The sequence below is a fragment of the Helianthus annuus genome, chromosome 14, assembly GCF_002127325.2.
Source record: "Helianthus annuus cultivar XRQ/B chromosome 14, HanXRQr2.0-SUNRISE, whole genome shotgun sequence".
NCBI lineage: Eukaryota > Viridiplantae > Streptophyta > Magnoliopsida > Asterales > Asteraceae > Helianthus > Helianthus annuus.
Genome location: NC_035446.2, coordinates 148,345,899 through 148,360,501, shown reverse-complemented (window position 1 = coordinate 148,360,501; position 14,603 = coordinate 148,345,899).

Below are 14,603 nucleotides of genomic sequence, written 5' to 3'. Positions count from 1 at the left end.
AAGTTTAATAATGTATAAAGGCTAAATTTAAATACATATTTATATACGTATTATTTTCATAATAAAGAAAATGAAAAAGAATTCAAGTTGATTAGGTTTTCGACGTAATTTTTTTTCCAGAAATGAGTCGGGTCAAATATAATATGTTTTATGCTTATTATTATGTACATTTTCGGTTGGTCTACGTATTGACTTGAATTTGTTTTCGGAAAATGAGTCGGGTCAAATATAATACGTATACGTGTTTATTTTTATGTACGTTTTCAAATGATCTATATTTTGATGTCATTTTTTTTTTCGAAATGCCGCAACAATGCGCCAGACAACTTAATAGTAATGAGATACAAATTTGATTTGACATGTGTTAATTTATTTAAGTCGTACTATTCAAAATAAAATGGATCAAATATAATATGTTTTATGTTTATTATTATAGCTTGACATTCCATTTACATGGTTTCAAAAAGGAAGGGACGTAAGAATGTAAGAGTTTTTTTTGTGAATGTTTGCTTATCAAGCTAAGACACCTTAATTAAATACCACGAAAAGTAAAATTTGAAGTACACTTTATATTTATTTTAATCTCAACCTTAAACACCTTGGCATGAGTAGCCCATTGAATATAGACCAGCATTTTATAATCTTTATATAAAACTATGCATTCAGCATTTTATATATGAATTTATAACTAAAACTCTTATATGTTTTTTAATGGGGTGCCTTGTTCCCACACCCCCTATATCTTATTTTCACATCCCTAGTGTATACGGGCCGTGTACAAAATATACGGCCCGTATAGAATGTTTTTCACATCCCGTAAAAACACCATCATTCTAGGGTTTCTAAACTCTTCATCACCTTTAAACAACGTTGATCGGAACACGCCGCTTAAATCGGAGCACAAGTAGAATAACGTTGCCGATCAGTCCGTTGATCAAGTAACTAGCAGAAGAACCCGATACAAACAAGTTCTCCACAGTTTGTTATTCAGATCTCTATTCGGTCATCTTTCCAAACTACAACACACGATAACTTTAAACTTTATAGTGTGATATTTGACCAGGAAATGATTGGAGGTGATTGCTACTTTTAATAAGCTGTCATAGTTGTCAAATTCGATTTCAACAAATCTTTTCATTTTCCTACAATTTCTAGAACATTCTCCGTAACATGAAGACATGTCGGGTTCTTCTACTAGTGGTATTTTAATGAAGTATTGGAGATTGAATGTGCAAACCCAGTCGTTTTTTACTACGGAAACGGTGGCTATGCGAAATACAAACCGCAATCTTTTATGACTATGGGAAACACAAGTTTTCTTTTTGAGCTTGATGGAGGTCCGTTATCTCAGTTGAGGCGGGCATTGTTTAAATCTGAATATAACTAGATGTTACGTGTAACTTCATTAAACCAAGAACAAAGCCTATTTCGAAACACATGTGTTCGTATCAGGGTTGTTTATCACCCTGTGTGAGCATTGGAAACCCGACAAACAGTCTTGACAACTGTGACAGCTTATCTATCTGTGTGTGTCATATCCATCCTGTTATAGCAATCGATATGATTAATTTTACAGATTTTTTTCTAATTAGCGTAGTTAACTACCAAAAGAATGCATACACAAATAGTTCTAGTGGACGAAGCAAAGAGACCGTTGTGTATCTGAATCACGTTTGTTTTACATTGCTTCATAGCATTCCAAATCATGGAAATCTCTGATCGATAGCTCCAATTTCATCACTCATTACAGGTCCAATTTCATCATAGCATTCCAAATAATGGTGTTTTCCCGTAAAAACACCATAACGGAGCTGTTATCTCGGTTGTTCAGTACTTTCGTGATAATAAAACAAGCAGGCATTGATTTTGCCAAGATTGAAGGAAAGAATCTGGCCATAAGCATTGTGGATTCTCAGCGTTATTCGAATGTAAGTGGATCGAGTAAATCACCACCCAAAGATCAACAACTTGTGAGTGGGAATATGGCTATGAAGACGTGTCGGGTTCTGCTAGTTATTCGGAATGTTTCGAATCATCACAGAAGACGTGTCGGGTTCTGCTAGTTATTCGGAATGTTTCGAATCATAACAGAAGACGGATGCGGTTTGCATATTCAATCTTCATTGCTTCATTAAAATTACAACACACGATGAAATGCTTGGAAAATTGCATCAACTCTCCTATATCAGTATACTCTTCTCCAGACGCTTAGTTGTTATGAATGACAACTTGAGAGGTCTAGTTAACTTTTAGATTCAGGAAACAGATGATTTGTCAAAAACCGATTGATGAAACCGAAGCTGTTATTTCTGTTGTTTAGTACTTCCGAGATCTGAACCAACCGAAATCCACAAATTCCAACAAATTGCATCAGGAAGCTCCACTTGAACGGATGATATGTGTCTTCTATCATGCAACGTACCCAATTCTTGCAAGTTAAATCCACAATCAACGTATATAGGTGTAAGAAAATGGCGAGTTATTTCAGTTATTTCTATTGATCTTCATCTTCATCTTCATATTCAAATGAACCATATTTCAGGTGCAATAGATTGGCACCAAAGGATCGTTCTAATAGATTAAAGAGAGAATAAACCAATTTTTACCATTTTTTACCCATAGTATACGAGCCGTATAACAATATACGGCCCGTATACTGTCATCGTATACATAGTATACGATGGGGTAAAAATATTTTTTACCAATCGTATACGGCCGTATAAACCGTATACGACCCGTATACATATGGTAAAAAATGGTAAAAACCTCTTTAATCTATTAGAACGATCCATTAGACGTAAATCTTGATTCAGATCTCTATTCGGTCATCTTTCCAAACTACAACACATGATAAGTTTACAATTTATATAGTGTGTGATTTGACCAGTTGTATTTAGTTATTTCTGTTGATCCACAAATTCCAACAAATATTTCACTCCAGTAGTTGAAACTTGAGCGCAGGAATCAATTCAAAACCCTCACCCTCAAAATCAACCAGAAACCAAAGGAAAAGGGGCTGATAATGGTTAATGGTTCTTCGTTGAGGAAACCAAACGTAGACGGAGATGATAGGCCTGGTAACCGGAAGAGAAATCAATTGTATTTTTTTAGTTGCTTCTCTTGTTAAGTTTCTGAACCAACCGAAATCCACAAATTCCAACAGTTTCTTCGTAGATTCCGTCCGGTTTCCAAACTCTTTCACTCAAAGTTAATATTCACTGTGATGGATGCAAGCATAAAGTTAGAAAAATACTCAAGAAGATTGAAGGGTACACAACTGAAGGTTCAGTGCACGAAAAGTTTCTTACGAACGATATGTATCAGGAAGCTCAATTTGAACGGACGATATGTATCAACAACTTGTGAGTGGGAATATGGCTATGAAGAATAGTATGGATAAACAATCACCGGTGCGGATTTTGGTGTTTTGGTAGGTTGAAAGAAGTGAATGGTCCTTGTTTTTCCACGTATGTGACAAAACAAGGATCGTTGTAATCATCACAGAAGACGTGTCGGGTTCTTCTGCTAGTGATTCGGAATGTTTCGAATCATCACAGGAGACGTGTCGGGTTCTTCTGCTAGTAGTATGAGTCCGAGTCCATTGTGGTTCGTGAATGTTTCGAATCATCACAGAAGACGTGTCGGGTTCTTCTGCTAGTAGTATGAGTCTGAGTCCATTGTGGTTCGTGAACGTATACAGGTGCAAGAGAATGGCGAGTTATTTTCAGTTATTTCTGTTGATCCACAAATTCCATTGTTTAAATCAGAATCAGGTTCTCAAGACAATGATCGTTCTAATAGATTAAAGAGAATAAACCAATTTTTACCATTTTTTACCCATAGCATACGGGCTGTATAACAATATACGGCTCGTATACAATCATCGTATACGACCGTATAAACCGTATACGACCCGTATACATATGGTAAAAAATGGTAAAAACCTCTTTAATCTATTTAGAACGATCCAATAAACGAAGAACAAAGCCTATTTTCAAAACACAGGTTCATACAAGGCTGTAATAGGTTGTGGTTCAGCCAAAATGACATCTAGCATTACTAACGGTTCAAGTAAGTGTCTAAAATTTTGAGAATTCAGGTTTACCTTGTTAGTTTCTCAAACACTACTAAACATCTGCTTCCTGAATCTAAATTAGAATGTTAACTCTTTCACTCATAACCCGTTAATCCCAACCCTTCTCTAAAAATATTTTCTTTCTTTCCTTTTCATGAGGTAAAACCGGTATCAACATCAAGGGTTGTATCGGAATCAGGCGTTGGAAGGATTGTAGTAGTAGGACATTGGTACCACTGTGAAAATTGCATCAGGAAGCTCAACTTGAACGGACCCGTTATTCGACCGAGTAATCAATTGTATTTTTTTAGTTGCTTCTCTTGTTAAGTTTTTCTGACCCAACCGAAATCCATAAATTCAAGTCAAGGATCGTTCTAATAGATTAAAGAGAATAAACCCTCGTTTCTTCATCTTCATCTTCATCTTCATCTTCAAGAACAATGATGAACAGATGATGTTTTTTTTCGCAGAACGTGGTGGATTGCGGTGGTTTGGGTCTAGGGTTGTCAAAGAGAGAAAAGGAGGGGAGAGAGTCTGATACAATAAGGATGTTGGGAATTAAACGCATGTACGTGACAAAACAATGATCGTTCTAATAGATTAAAGAGAATAAAGCAAGGATGTTGGGAATTCGCATAAACATATATTCGTTTCATAACTTCCTCCTATAAATCAACCACAACTGACAAAGAGCCTGTATTAGAAACCATCCTATGTCTTTTACCAACCGATGTCACACCCCAACCGATGGCGGAATCATCGGGGCATGGCACTGAGCGAAAAAGATTGTCCATAAGTTTCCATAACAATTATCATCACTATTCAGTTTAAATAACATGTCCCATACCGTGTCCCAAATAACAAACAAATTATTACAGATAACAACCAGTCAAGTATACTGTTCCGACAACTCAGATTTAAATAAAACAAATAAATGTTGTTCAAATGCTCCTAAAGACCCAGCCTGACAAGATCTACAAACAACTATACTCTAGTTGCTCTTTCCTGACAGACAACTATTTGTTGGGGGCCTCTAGAGCTTTATTCTAGCCTCGTTTTCCTAGCAAGCAAACATCTTAAACACCTGTCACATACGTTAAAATAAAGTCATTACATATAATGTAAAGGTGAGCATACAAGTTTGATAATAGCATATAGAGTTCGAATAGTTTACGCATAACCAGCACGTACACAGAAGAAAACGAAGCATGTTAATTATCGACATGGACCTATCGATACCAGTGACTGCAGGTTGACTGTCCGAGACAGTTCGCAATACATGATTACCACCGTAATCCATGCAAGTAATTGTCCTTAACAACCCCCGTGTGAATGGGTGCTGAGTCCAAATTATAGTACTACGTCGTTAAGGCAGGTAGACAGCATTCCACGTGTAAACACAATCAACAAGCATTCATTTAGTCACGTAATACATGCATATTGGTTAGCGTTCATATAGTTTGAGTAGTGTGATCGATTTGTGTTTTGATATAAGTAACGTATGTAACACCCAAAAGTGCTAAAAGCAAAAAGGGATCGAGTATACTCACAGCGATTGATTGATGGATTGAAGGGAGCGCTTGAGAGTAGGGTTGGCCTGAACAGTTCGATAGTATAGCGATGAGCAACACGTAGAATGGAAACAAGTGTAAGTGGGTCGAACAGCCTGGTCGATCGAACAGCAGGTTCGATCGAACGGGTTGTTCGTTCGGTTGAAAGGTCCGTTCGGGCAGTCTGTTCGATCGGCCGGTAGGCTCGATCGGCTGGACTGCTCGAGTGGATTGTTTCTTTCTTTGAGTAGGATATGTTTGTGTATGATGGTTTAACCTTTTGAAGTTTTCGTTGTAGTATTTGAGAACACTGAAGTGTTCTTACCTTTCAGGTCGATCGATCGAACGGTCTGTTCGATCGGTCGGCTTAACCGATCGGTTAGGAACTTCAGTAGTAGTCCTCAGCACAGGATGTCACTCGATCGAACAGCATACTCGATCAAACAGCATGCTCGATCGGGTGGCATTCCAATACGTCCAACGAATTGAAAATCGATTAAGGGTTGAAGCATAGTATCTCATGATCCGATGAGTAATGTTTACCAAACGACTCGTTCGATCGAACATCACCTCGTTCAATACTATACCTCATGAAATTGTCAAAGTGTGGGGCCACTTGGTAGCCGATCGGCTGGCCTGGTCGATCGGCTGGCGTGTCCGATCGATTGGGCTGTTCGTTCGGACAGCCTAACCGTTCGGCCATCTTCCTGACCTGGTCGGCCTGTTCGTCTAACACTTGGCTGTTTGGTTATTTGACGTTATATTGAGGTAGTTTGACAATGAGTTGAACTATGGAACTTCCATTCTTACATGTTTCTCCTGTTCGGACAGGAATCACCCAAATCCGGCCAGTGAACGGTTCGGAACGGTGGTTTATCGTTTAACCCGAAGTCGGTGAACCTCGTAGATAGAACCCGAATCTTGAACCGCACAACCATTAGAATGATTAGTGAGTTGGTTCAAGCTCCGTTTCTACCGGTTTGAAGGCATTGAGTGTAAAAGAGTTGAAAGAAAGTTGGAAATCTTCCTTTCAATCCTTCACATCATGTAAATGTCTAGATCTTTGATAGATCTTGGCTTGTTTATGTGGAAATCGGTTAGATCCGAACTATTCATGGTAGATTAAGGCCAAAACATGATGTTCTTGAAGAACACCATGATGACATCATCCTAGAATGCTTAGATCTTGATGATTTCACGGTTAGAAATCAAGATTTGAAAGATAGAAATGTGCAGGAGCATGTTTTGATTAAGAAAGTACAAGATTTAGGATGAAAACTTACCGGAATTGGAAGAAATCTGAGAAAAGGTGATGAGCACGAGCTGGTCGGTCAGAGAGTTTCCAAAAGTGGAAAGAATGACAATAACAGCCCTATTTATAGGCTCCAAAAAAGGAAAGGGCTGGCCGATCGGCCAGGCATCCCGATCGGACAACTTGCTCGATCGGACAGTCCATCCGATCGGCTGGGCTGTTCGATCGGCTGACAGCCTGATCGATCCACAGCCTGGTTCGAGTGTTCGGTGCGACGATTTTCGGTATTTTGGTTTCGATTGATGACGATACGAGTACGGTAGAGTTTCCTATTCAAATTACTTTCAGTCCCAACTACTATATCTAACGTACAATCACCTATGTTTCACCCTATCCTTACGTTACCATTCGTCGTAATTCGATTTCGATTGTATTCTGTTTGAGTTTCGAGTTTCGATTGATTCGGTTGATCACCACACAAAACATAAAGTAAACACGCACAGGTAACACATAAGGCACACACACACGTAAAACAACAACCAAAGTTCGCGTAATTCGAGATTCGAGTTCGATGATGGTTAGATCGGTTTGATTACTGATTGCTTAACTTTATCGCATTGTTACTTCCTACTATTCACAGTCGTAAGTCGGTTCGCGTCGATTAAACATTCGATTACTTCGATTCATTCTGGTTAACAAGACTTACTCCGCATAATACAAATAAAACATAAAATAGACTAATTATAGTCAAAGAAGTCAAAGTTGACTTGGACTTTGACTTTGACTTTGACATTCGAAAACACGCGGTGTTACAGCCTCCCCTTGTTTAGGGAATTTCGTCCCGAAATTAGGCTCGAAGCTGCACAGCACCGTGAATTACCAATTTGACGCTCCAGATCTTCATCTGAACAACTGTGGGTACTTGGCCTTCATGTCGCTTTCGAGTTCCCAAGTGAACTCCGCGCCTCGTTTGCCTTCCCATCGGACTTTCACGATAGGGATGCGCGAGCGCCTGAGCTGCTTGGTTTGGCGATCCATGATTTCGACAGGCTTTTCCACAAAGTGTAGCGTTTCGTTGACCTGAAGATCGTCAAGAGGTATAATCAGATCATGATCAGCTAGGCATTTTCGGAGGTTTGACACATGGAAAGTTGGGTGGACGTTACTGAGTTCCTCCGGTAGTTCGAGTCTGTAGGCGACTTTTCCGATCCTTTCCAGAATCTTAAAAGGTCCAACATATCGAAGCGCTAGTTTCCCTTTCTTGCCGAATCTGACCACATCCTTCCAAGGTGATACCTTTAGGAGTACGTAGTCGCCAACGTCAAATTCAAGGGGCTTGCGTCTTCTATCGGCGTAACTTTTCTGTCTATCCCTGGCTTTCGACAAGTTGTCTCGAATCTGGAGGATTTTGTCAGTCGTTTCTTGTAGTAACTCGGGACCGATTAATTGCGAATGACCGATCTCGTGCCATACAATAGGCGAACGACATCTTCTTCCATATAGGGCCTCGAATGGCGCCATTTGTATGCTGGCATGATAGCTGTTGTTGTACGAGAATTCGACTAACGGCAGGTATTTGTTCCAACTACCACCGAAGTCTATAACACATGCTCGGAGCATGTCTTCAAGAGTACGGATCGTTCTTTCAGTCTGTCCGTCAGTTTGAGGATGGAATGCAGTACTCAGGTTAAGCGACGTACCAAGAGCCGCTTGAAACGTTTCCCACAATCGCGAAGTAAAGCGAGCGTCACGGTCTGAAATGATGTCACGAGGCGTACCATGATTACAAATGATCTCGTCAGTGTAGATTCGGGCTAGTCGTTCTACCTTGTAGTCTTCTCGTATTGGCAAAAATTGAGCTGATTTGGTCAGACGATCAACTATAACCCAAATGCTGTCGTGACCTGATGGCGTGGGTAGAAGTTTGGTTATGAAATCCATAGCTATACTCTCCCACTTCCATATAGGGATTGGAGGTTGTTCGAGTAAGCCAGAAGGTCGCTGATGTTCAGCCTTGACTCTTGCACAAGTCAGGCAACTTCCAACATAGAGGGCGATATCTCGTTTCATACCCGACCACCAGTACTTGTAACGAAGATCCTGGTACATTTTAACGGCACCGGGATGAATAGAATACCGGGATTTGTGGGCTTCGTTCATTATAATCTTTCGCAAATCAGTCCGCTTAGGAATCCAAATTCGGTCCAGATAATAGAAAATCCCATCTGCTTTGCTTACAAGCTGAGCTCCATCGTGATAGATTCTCTCCTTCTTCAAGGTGCGTTCATTAAAACAAGCATGCTGGGCTTCGTGGATGAGAGTTTCAAGGTTATGCTGGGCTTGGGTATTGCGAATACTGAGCAAATAACTCCGTCCGTTGAGTGCGTCGGCTACAACATTTGCCTTGCCCGGGTGATAACGAATCTCACAATCGTAATTGCTAAGAAGTTCTACCCATCGGCGTTGACGCATGTTAAGTTCTTTCTGATTAAAGATGTGTTGTAAACTCCTGTGATCGGTGAAGATCGTACACTTAGTACCATACAGGTAGTGTCGCCAAATCTTCAATGCAAAAACAACTGTGCCTAGCTCGAGATCGTGGGTTGTATAGTTCTTCTCGTGGATTTTGAGCTGTCGAGATGCGTAAGCTATAACCTTGTACCGTTGCATGAGGACACAACCAAGACCAAGGTTGGAAGCATCACAATAGACAATGAAATCGTTGTTTCCGTCTGGCAATGTGAGAACAGGAGCATTGCAGAGCTTGCGCTTAAGGGTTTGAAAATAAGACTCTTGTTCAGTTCCCCAAACAAAAGATCCGTCTTTGAGTAAGAGCAGTAAGCGGCACAGCGATCTTAGAGAATCCTTCGATAAATCGTCGATAGTAGCCCGCTAGTCCGAGAAAAGAACGAACTTTAGACGGGTTCTTTGGCGTAATCCAGCTTTTAACTGCTTCAATCTTCGCGGGATCGACATGAATACCCTGACTATTCACGACGTGACCCAGAAACTGAACCTCCTCCAACCAGAATTCGCACTTGGAGAACTTGGCATGGAGTTGGTTCCCCTGGAGTAACTCGAGAACCAAACGTAGATGTTGTGCGTGTTCGGCTTTCGATTTGGAATAAATCAAGACATCGTCGATGAACACGATGACGAAATGGTCAAGGTAAGGTTTACACACGCGATTCATCAGATCCATAAAAACCGCGGGCGCGTTGGTTAGACCAAAAGGCATAACAACGAACTCATAGTGGCCGTAGTGAGTTCGAAAAGCGGTTTTGGGTATATCTTCCTCTTGTATGCGTAACTGATGATAGCCTGAGCGTAGATCGATCTTCGAGAAACACGATGCACCTTGCAGCTGATCAAACAAATCGTCGATTCGGGGTAGGGGATAACGGTTCTTGATGGTCAGCTTATTCAATTCCCGATAGTCGATGCACATCCTGAACGACCCATCCTTCTTTTTGACGAAAAGGACTGGTGCGCCCCATGGAGAGGTGCTCGGGCGAATAAAGCCTTTTTCAAGTAACTCCTGGAGTTGGTTTGAGAGTTCCCTCATTTCGGATGGCGCGAGTCGATAAGGGGCTTTAGCAACAGGGTTAGCTCCAGGAATAAGGTCGATACGAAAGTCGATATCACGACTTGGCGGTAGTCCGGGAAGATTATCAGGGAACACCTGAGGAAATTCACGAACCACTGGGACGTCTTTGACTTCAACCTTCTTTTTCTTTTCCTTCTCCGCTACTACAATGTTGGCTAAGAAAGCTCTGTATTCCTTGCGAAGATACTTGCTGGCTTGGATAGACGACATGAGCTTGAGACCTTTCGAAGCTGTTTCACCGTATACACATAAGAGATCACCATTTGCGAGCGAGAATCGAATCATCTTTTCAAAGCACACAACTTCAGCATGGTTTTCACGAAGAAAGTCCATGCCTACTATGACGTCAAAACTTCCGAGTTGCATCGGAATAAGGTTGATTGGGAAGATGCGGTTGTTGAGCTCGAGAGTACAATCACGAAGAACATAATTAACTGCGACGGTTCTTCCAGTAGCAGCTTCGACTTCGAATGACGAGGGGAGATAAGAACGCTTACGACTAAGGAGCTTCTCGAATTCAAACGACACAAAGCAGTTATCGGCTCCAGTATCAAACAAACATGATATATAAATACTATTCACAAGGAACGTACCATTAACCACGTTGTTGTCAGCCTGGGCTTGACGGGCGTTGATGTTAAAGGTTCTGGCACGGGCTGCTTGCTGTTGCTGCTGAGGCTGCTGCTGTTGCTGCTGCTGCTGGGGTTCTTATTTCACAACCCTATTCGGGCACATGTTTGCAAAGTGGTTAGGGTCACCACATGCAAAGCAGACTCGAGCATTGACTGCGGGTGCTTGAGCTGCAGGTTGGCCTTAAGGGGCTGGGAGTAGAGCTTGATGAGCGGCGGCTTGAACTGGGGCTTGACGGGGACCATAGCGACAATTCGCAGTGAAATGCCCGTAGAGGTTGCAGTGGGCGCAGAAACGACAGGCGATTCCCACCGGATGATGATATGAGCATGTCGGGCAGAGCGGGTGGGGACCTGTGTAAGCGCGCTTAGCTGGCGGCGCATTGATCACTGGAGCTTGTCGATGGTGAGATTGCTGTTGAGCCTGTACGGCTTGCAGAGGAGTAGCAGTCGTTGTCACAGCACAGTTCTTATTGCTGGAGTGTTGTTGTTGTGCTTCTTCTTTCTTCTTGATGACTTGGAGGGTTGAGCAGTGGTGGTGTCGACGGTCGATGCGGTGGTGGCTTGATGAGAGACTTGGTATGCCTATCCCAAAAACCAGACTTTACCCGCTTGTCATTGATCTCAGCGGCAAGCAGGTAGGTCTCTTCAATCGATGATGGCTTGGCAGCATGAACGAAATCGGCAACACAATCGGGTAGAGCTCGAATATACTTCTTGATGGCCATGTCTGACGTCTTGACTTGATCGGGACAAATGATGCTGAGTTGTTTAAAGCGTGCAGTCAAGGCAGCGTTATCTCCATCCTTCTGCTTGATGTTCCAAAACTCGTCCTCCAGCTTTTGGCGTTCATGGGGAGGGCAGAATTCGTCCATCATGATGGCTTTCAGCTCCTTCCATGTCAGCGCATAAGCTGCATCATTCCCGCGTTTGTTTCGTTCGGCCGTCCACCAGTCTAGAGCTCGGGACTGGAAGACGCCTGTAGCATTGAGGGTGCGGAGGTTTTCTGGACAGCCGCTTTGGCGCAAAGTGACTTCGATAGAATCGAACCACATAAACATAGCTGTTGGGCCATCTTCTCCGGTGAATTCCTTTGGTCCGCATGCCTTGAACTGTTTAATGCTGAAACTAGTCTTGTTGGTATCCTTAGGAGCATCGATTTGCGACTCCTCAGACGACTTGTTGGCGTTTTCAAAGACATCGCTCACAGCTTTTGCCACGCTCTTGGCAATGATAGTAGCGAGACGCCTGTCTCTCTTCTCTTGTCGAGTAAGTGGGGTTCGGTGTCCGGATGACGACATAGTCTGCAATAGACATCGTCGTAGGTCTCAGACACAATAATCGAATCTCACCTCACACGTCTATTACTTACTAAAGCTTAGAATCACGTCGAATCACAGATTCACACAATCACAGAAGCACATAGAGCACAGTTTCACAGAAGCACATAGAGCACAGAATCACAGAAGCACATAGAGCACAGAATCACAGAAGCACATAGAGCACAGAATCACAGAAGCACATAAACACAGAATCACGGAAGCATTAAGTATGTGGTTCTCCTATAAGCACATATAGCATTCTGACTGCCTCAAGATCCTATCATTCAAAGTTCGTATGTCGTTCGTCTATAGCGATCACGTATAGTATATCGAATAGTATCGTAAGATCGTATAGCATGTCGAGTGTAGTATAGTATAGTGTATATCCTAGCATAGTATCGCCTAGATTTGTAACGACTTGTTAGCGTATTGAGATAGAAGAGCAATGCGAATTGTGTGTGTCGATCAAAGTGATAGCAAAATCGAGCGAACATCAAAATTAAACACATAAACAGGCAATCACACATAAAACACATAAAATCAACGAATTATCAGAGTCTGCGGTTACGGGCTCAGACTCGAAACACATAAAATCGAGAAATAGATTGTCTCCGGTTACTAGACATCGACTACCCAAAGCGATTCGACTATTCGCAGTAGACTTGTCGTCACTTTTCGACTTTCGGGATCGCGTTTCTACCTCGATTCTTGGACATTCAACGCGTACCCCCTAGGTCATACTTGTGAGTTCAGGTCGTTGGAGTCCGTCGAGGCTTTGGTGAGATGAGTAAAAGTTGGAATAAGTTGCCAAGGTTCGGGTTTCACCCCTGGCTTAGCAATTTCTTCCTTGTTTTAGTAAAATTTGAGGAGATTATTCATCAAAATATGGATTTCACTCCTGATTTGGTATAATTCTACTCGTTCGTTATCGAAAATAATGAGAAAATCATTGATAAATAGATAAAATCAGTATTGGTCAAACAGTTTAGTCGAGAGTTTGTGGCTTTCACACCTATTCTCGACTAAGTCGTTTGACTCTATTGGAAAATTCGAGTGCAGTGATAGCGAAAAATATCAGAATATAGCACATAGGCTTGGTCTGTGGGTTCCTAACTATAGTCTAGGTCTCTAAGACAACGACCCGAACTAGGTCGTGTCCTGCCTAATTCCCTATAGTTATGGCTCTGATACCAATCTGTCACACCCCAACCGATGGCGGAATCATCGGGGCATGGCACTGAGCGAAACAGATTGTCGAGAAGTTTCCATAACAATTATCATCACTATTCAGTTTAAATAACACGTCCCATACTGTGTCCCAAATAACAAACAAATTATTAGAAATAACAACCAGTCAAGTATACTGTTCCGACAACTCAGATTTAAATAAAACAAATAAATGTTGTTCAAATGCTCCTAAAGACCCAGCCTGACAAGATCTACAAACAACTATACTCTAGTTGCTCTTTCCTGACAGACAACTATTTGTTGGGGGCCTCTAGAGCTTTATTCTAGCCTCGCTTTCCTAGCAAGCAAACATCTTAAACACCTGTCACATACATTAAAATAAAGTCAATACATATAATGTAAAGGTGAGCATACAAGTTTGATAATAGCATATAGAGTTCGAATAGTTTACGCATAACCAGCACGTACACAGAGGAAAACGAAGCATGTTAATTATCAACATGGACTTATCGATACCAGTGACTGCGGGTTGACTGTCCGAGACAGTTCGCAATACATGATTACCACCGTAATCCATGCAAGTAATTGTCCTTAACAACCCCCTTGTGAACGGGTGCTGAGTCCAAACTATAGTACTACGTCGTTAAGGCAGGTAGACAGCATTCCACGTGTAAACACAATCAACAAGCATTCATTTAGTCACGTAATACATGCATATTGGTTAGCGTTCAAATAGTTTGAGTAGTGTGATCGATTTGTGTTTTGATATAAGTAACGTATGTAACACCCAAAAGTGCTAAAAGCAAAAAGGGATCGAGTATACTCACAGCGATTGATTGATGGATTGAAGGGAGCGCTTGAGAGTAGGGTTAGCCTGAACAGTTCGATAGTATAGCAATGAGCAACACGTAGAATGGAAACAAGTGTAAGTGGGTCGAACAGCCTGGTCGATCGAACGGGTTGTTCGTTCGGTTGAAAGG